Genomic DNA, 6,000 nt, shown 5'->3' with positions numbered 1-6,000 from the left:
CTGTAAGTTCGCTCTCCACATTCTGCTGTGAGGAGTTCCAGAATTTCCCAGAATCCCATTATTAATTACCGTGGCTCTTTCAGAGGGACGAAGAGAGAGGAGTGAGGGAACAGAGGAGGGAAGAGAAAGGGGAGAGAGGGAGAGAGGGAGGGGAGAGGGAGGGGAGAGGGAGGGGAGAGGGAGGGAGGGGGAGAGGGAGAGGAAAAGGGAGGGAGGGGGAGAGAGAGGGAGCAGAGGCCTGATTGGTGTCGCGGGACAATCATTACTTTGCAGCTGACAGCATTCAGTGTGAGTAATCTTGAGGTGGTTTGACTCTCTACAGGAGAACGCATAGATTATATGTTAAACACCGCACCATTTTGTTTAGGGGACTCGATCGTCTCACTTTTGGTATCCGGCTGAAGGGAATCCTAATCTCCCAGGCATTAGAGGATGCATGTAGGAAGGGAGAGGGGTTGACTTCACAGGACGTTGTCTGTGATGACACCTGTTGGGTGCCCCAGGGAGGGGTGGCGCCTGCCCGGCTGCCTAAGCACCTGGGATCTTTCTTCTGAGTGCGTGGGCTCTGGCCCAGTTCGGAAGCCTCTGTCTGCTCTGTGGCCGACGGGTTAGGGTCTTTCAGGCATGCCATCACCACTAAAGTCCATTCTTTAGGCAGGGCCCAGTCACAGTGCCCAGGTCAGATGAGGTCCCACTACAAGCCCCTCTGAAGGATCTTAGGTCACTTAGGATCAGGGAGGGGTGTGCAGGTGAGGAGATGCCACGTGGCCGAGACAAAAGGTCTAGGTGTGGGCAGGGCAAGGTTCTCATCCTTCTGAGCTTCAACGCCTCAGCCGGCCTTGGGGTGTGGTTGCCAAGCACACTGAACCTTTGGGCAAGGAGACGCTCAAGGGCTGGGCTCTGGCCGCGCTGGTCCCGTGACAGCGGCTCCGCTTGGCGGGCGCCTTGATTGGTTCTCTGCGCGGGGCGGGTGCAGGTTTCCTTTCCGGGGTGCTTTGCGCGCGTGTACGGGAGCGGGGACGCGGTCTCCCTGCAGAAGCCCCAATGCCGTGTCCCCTTGCAGAATGCTGATAGGACCTGAGTAGCCTGCGGGATCCCAGGGTGCATCTGCGCTGAAACTCCAGCGTCTTCCCCGGGAAGGCTGCTGTTAACTTCCGGGAAGAAGGCAGCAGGCGGATACTGGCCTGTGCAAGTCTGGGAAGTCACGTGCGGTCTTGACGTCACAGCCCGCTGACTAAGGGATTCCTAGCAGCCTCCTCCCACTGTCTGCTTGTGAGTCAGGAAGAAGGCTCTTTGCCCAGAAGGCGCCTAGCGGCAGAGAAGGGGGAGCCCGGGTCCCTAGCAAGCGGTGCAGCGTTTCCGGGTGTCACCCCCACGTCCTCAGCTCCTATGGGTTATGTGCCGTCTCCTTTCACCCCAGAGGACTGAGACTCAAGAGGTGACTAACTTAGGTCACACAGCTGGTATGTGGCACAATTAGATTTTGGATCCAGATCTTTCTGATCCCACAATTCAGGTTCCCCACAGTCCAGCCTTACCCCTAGTGAGAGCAGTAAGGTACTTGAAGCCTAAGCCGGCTGCTTTGCTGTGGGCACTCACCTGTCCTGGCCTTGCGCCCAGTGCACGGGGACTGCGGTGCCATATCCATCACCTGTTGTCCTGTGGGTCCCCAGCTCTCAGCGTCTCCCAGGCTGCTTGTGCCTGAGCGACCGCTCTGGCTGCTCGCCCTCAGTCCCGATTTCACTGGGACTGTAGCCCAGGTTGTCTCAGGCACTGCCCCTCATATCCAGTTGCTGGCTAACTTCCATCATCTTCCCCTTCAGGATGTTCTCAGTTTTTGGTCCTTTCCAACCCCATGGCAGTGTAGCACTCGGCCTTTGCAGCAGTCAGCAACTATATTTCTCCCTTCGCTGGTGAGCATCTCAGCCATCCATCCAACCTACATACGTGTGTGTGTGTGTGTGTGTATTCTATTTACTCCAGGTGGCCATCTGGGCTTTCCACTTGTTCACATTGTGTGTGTGTTACACACATACCATGGCATGTATGTGGAGATCAGAGGTCAGCCTTCAGGTGTCACCTTCACTTTCCACCTCGTTTGAGACCGGCTCTCTTTACTGTTGTTAATGTCACATTCTAGAGTGCGGGGTCTCAACCTGTGGGGCGGTGAGGGACAAGGAGCATTTATTTCTAACAGTCCTAGAGGCAGTGCCACGGTCCTGGGCGTCACCTTGGTTCGCCATCAGCCAGACTTGTGGAATAGTTCCTTTGGTTTGTTCTTACTGTTCTTTCTGAGGTGAACAGACATTTGCTCCTGTCTCCTCAGGAAAACTCACACAACAGGTCCCCTTTTCCTGGGGAAACCCTGGTCCTCTCCTGGTGCTCAGAAAATTCCCTGTGAAAAGTCTAAGGGCTTTGTGTGAGCAAACTCAGGGCTGAGAACCCGGATACGTGCAGGCAAACCTCTGCTGCCGCTGGGCCCAGATTGTAGGGCTTGGGGACCACTAAGCCTGGAAACTGAGCATAATGGAGCCCCGCCTGAAGGAGGAGCTCCTGGGCAGAAAGGGTTCTGTGCAGAGCACTGAACGAAGAGGCTGAACTGCTGGCTCCTGACTAGTGAAACTGGTCACCTGAGGGACACCGGTCTCTTGATGGAGTGATGCCTTTTGAGGGGCTGGAATTTGGGGTCCAGAGCAAACTGGTGGGTGGAGTAAACTGGAAGGTCTACAGGACACTTGAAACTGAGCAGACACAAAAAGGAGCTTTCTACATATATTAGAGAAACCTCCAGAATGCCAAGCAGATGTCGGCACCCTGAAAGATCTGCCTACAGTCCTGCAGCAGCAGCTATGGGTGGTGTGTCTGGCATTCACTCTTCCCTGTCAGGAAGTCGCACTGCAGCTCCCGGCAGAGCCTGTCAAACAGACGCCCACGGGGCTCCTCACACAGGCAGGAGGATCCGTGAGTGCAGGCGCCCTGTCTGGTGAACACCTCCACGCCTATTCAAGATCCATGTCTGATCATTGCAGGCTTGCCAGAACGTTTGCACCTCTCTGTCAGGAGAGAATTGAAAGCAATTCAACAAGAAGACTGAAAAGGGAAAATCCCGTAGGTGAGAAGAATTCTGAGACGGGAAATCTCTTCAGGCGAAACTATCTGAGGCCACCGTGCCGCTGTAAGCGCCCAGGCTAGACTGATCAAGGCCTACTTAGGCAGCTCTGTCTTTGTATGCCACCTAGGCACACGTAAGGCTGCAAGGAAATGAACCAGCACAGGTGTGATCGCGTGACAAGTCTCCACAAGGGCCTGTCATGGGGTTAAAACGGCTCCCCAGGGTAGAGTTTCTTTCCTAGTGTGGGTTTGTTCCTCACCTCCTGCCATCTTTCTTGTCAGGTGTGGGGCTCTCTGAGGGGCCAGAAACTCAAGCCCCCAGGGCAAAGTAGTACATTGAGAGGCGAATTTCGGCTGCTTGAAGGCCCTAGATTTTGGCAGCCTGAGGCCCTCAGACCCACTAGGCCTGAAAAGCAGCCCGCGGTGACAGAGGACCACAGTTACTGGAACCGTGGTGACTTGTTATTGGCCCTTTGTGAATTCCACGTCATGCACCCCACTCTCACTCCCCTTCCGCTCCCCTGGTACCCACTCTCCACCCTCGCAACCTCCCCCTAACTTCTTTGCTTGCAAATGCTCACTGCAATGACTCGTTGGTCTGGTCCGAGGCCTCTGGCTTCTGCTACACAGTCAATACTGGGTCCTTACCGGGACACCTCCTGGACATCCTGTTGCTGCCCTGTGTCACAGAGATGCCGGAACTATGCATCTGCAGGGCCTGCCCCTTCGTGCACTCCAGCAGTTCAGTTGATGACTCTTTTAAAAGATAGAGTCTCACTGTGTTGCCCCGGCTGGTCTGCAACTCACAGAGATCCACCGGCTACTGCTGCCCAAGAGCTGGGGTTAAAGGGTGACCACCACACCCACCTTCTGCACTCATCTTAAGCTATTTTCCCCCATTTCTCTTAAGAAAGTTATTTGTGGTGGTGGTGGTGGTGGTGGTGGTGGCCTGGAGAGATGGCTCAGAGGTTAAGAGCACTGTCTGTTCTTCCAAAGGTCCTGAGTTCAATTCCCAGCAACCACATGGTGGCTCACAACCATCTATAATGAGGTTTTGTGCCCTCTTCTGGCCTTCTGGCTCACATGCATGTGGAATACTGTGTAAATAATAAATAAATAAATCATAAAAAAAGAAAAAGTTATTGGGGGTTTGGTGGGATTGCTTTCAATATTATGGCCTGTTTATAACATTAGTTCTGCAAAATGTTTGTTGCTTAAGTTAACCAGTTTGTGGGTTTTTTTGTCTTAACAGCTCAAGATGACTAAGTTGCTCCCCTCTTTTTAGTCTAGATAATCTCAGATGATTTACCCCCAAAATTGCTTTGAGTTCTGCTAGTGAACAGAAATAGCAGGTTTTTTGTACTTTTTCAGTTTCAGAATATTAACCTCTTCTTTTTCTTTATCTGTCTGTCTGTCTGTCTGTCTGTCTGTCTGTCTCTGCCTCCCGCAACTCTCTTGGAATTGTCTATAGGCCCTTTCAAATAGCAAATATTAGGCTCCTCTGTGTCACCCACATCTGGAGGCCTCGTGGCACACAGGCCCCTCCGTGTCACCCACATCTGGAGGCCTCGTGGCACACAGGCTCCTCCGTGTCACCCACATCTGGAGGCCTCGTGGCACACAGGCTCCTCCGTGTCACCCACATCTGGAGGCCTCGTGGCACACAGGCTCCTCCGTGTCACCCACATCTGGAGGCCTCGTGGCACACAGGCTCCTCTGTGTCACCCACATCTGGAGGCCTCGTGGCACACAGGCCCCTCTGTGTCACCCACATCTGGAGGCCTCGTGGCACACAGGCTCCTCCGTGTCACCCACATCTGGAGGCCTCGTGGCACACAGGCTCCTCTGTGTGCCAGAGAATCAGAAGTACATCTATTTGTCACCCACAGTCCTATGGCCAGTATAAATCCACTGCCTCAAATGCCTCCCTACAAGGGACGAATGACAACAGAAAGACCAAAGAGCCTGATTTCCTGATCTTAATATGAAGTGTTCTCTGTTGGCTCATGGGTCTGAGCCCTCATTGGTGGCTCTTGTGAACGTGATGGAACGCAGCGGTGGGACCTTGCTGAACTATGTCAGGGGATATGTGGTGAGGTTCTATAGCCTGTCCCCTCTTCAGTCTCTCTCTGTCCTGCTCCTTTCTTCATGCTACCCTGTGGTGATTGGCTCTGGGGCTGGGAGCCAAATAAACCCTCCCTCCTCTAAGCTGCTTCTTGCCAGGGTATTGTATCACAGCGACAGGAAAGTAACCGTGCTGGCTTGTTTTATGTGAACACAAACTTCAGTCATCTGAGAAAAGGAACCCAAAATTGAGAAAATTCCCCTACTAGATTGGGTGTAGGCAGACCTATGTGGGCATCTTCCTGGCCTGGTGGTTCTGGGAGATATAAGAAATCAGGCTGAGCAAGCCGGTAAGCAGCACCCTCCATGGCCTCTGCATCAGCTCCTGCCCCCAGCTCCTGCTTGGGGGTCCTGTCCTGACTTCCCTCAGCGATGACTGTGATGTGGAAGGTGTGAGCTGAAATAAACTGTTGTTTTTGGTCATGGTGTTTTATCATAGAGACAGAAACCTTAATAAAGAATGGTGACTAATACAGTCAGACACAGGGGCCTGCACATGTGGCCAGGGGCCTGCACATCCGGCCACTGGATTCTTGGCATGTTCCTTCTGAGACTCAGACTTGCCGTGATTTTGTGGTAGTGTCTCTACCTTCTGCATCTGACTATGTGGAGCCCAGAGCTCGGCAGAAGACTACTTCTTCTTGGTGTCGCCCTTGACGGGCTTCAGCGTCTCATCCTGTGGAAGCTGCTGTGTCTCCCTCCTGTGAGGGAGTCCCTGGGCGGAAGCGGACACAGAAAGCAACTCAAAGGAGCTGAGGCATCTCA

The sequence above is a fragment of the Acomys minous genome (genome assembly GCF_964271855.1).
Source record: "Acomys minous genome assembly, chromosome: 11".
Lineage (NCBI taxonomy): Eukaryota > Metazoa > Chordata > Mammalia > Rodentia > Muridae > Acomys > Acomys minous.
The sequence above is the reverse complement of the archived record's forward strand: the minus strand, read 5'-3'. Positions refer to the sequence as shown.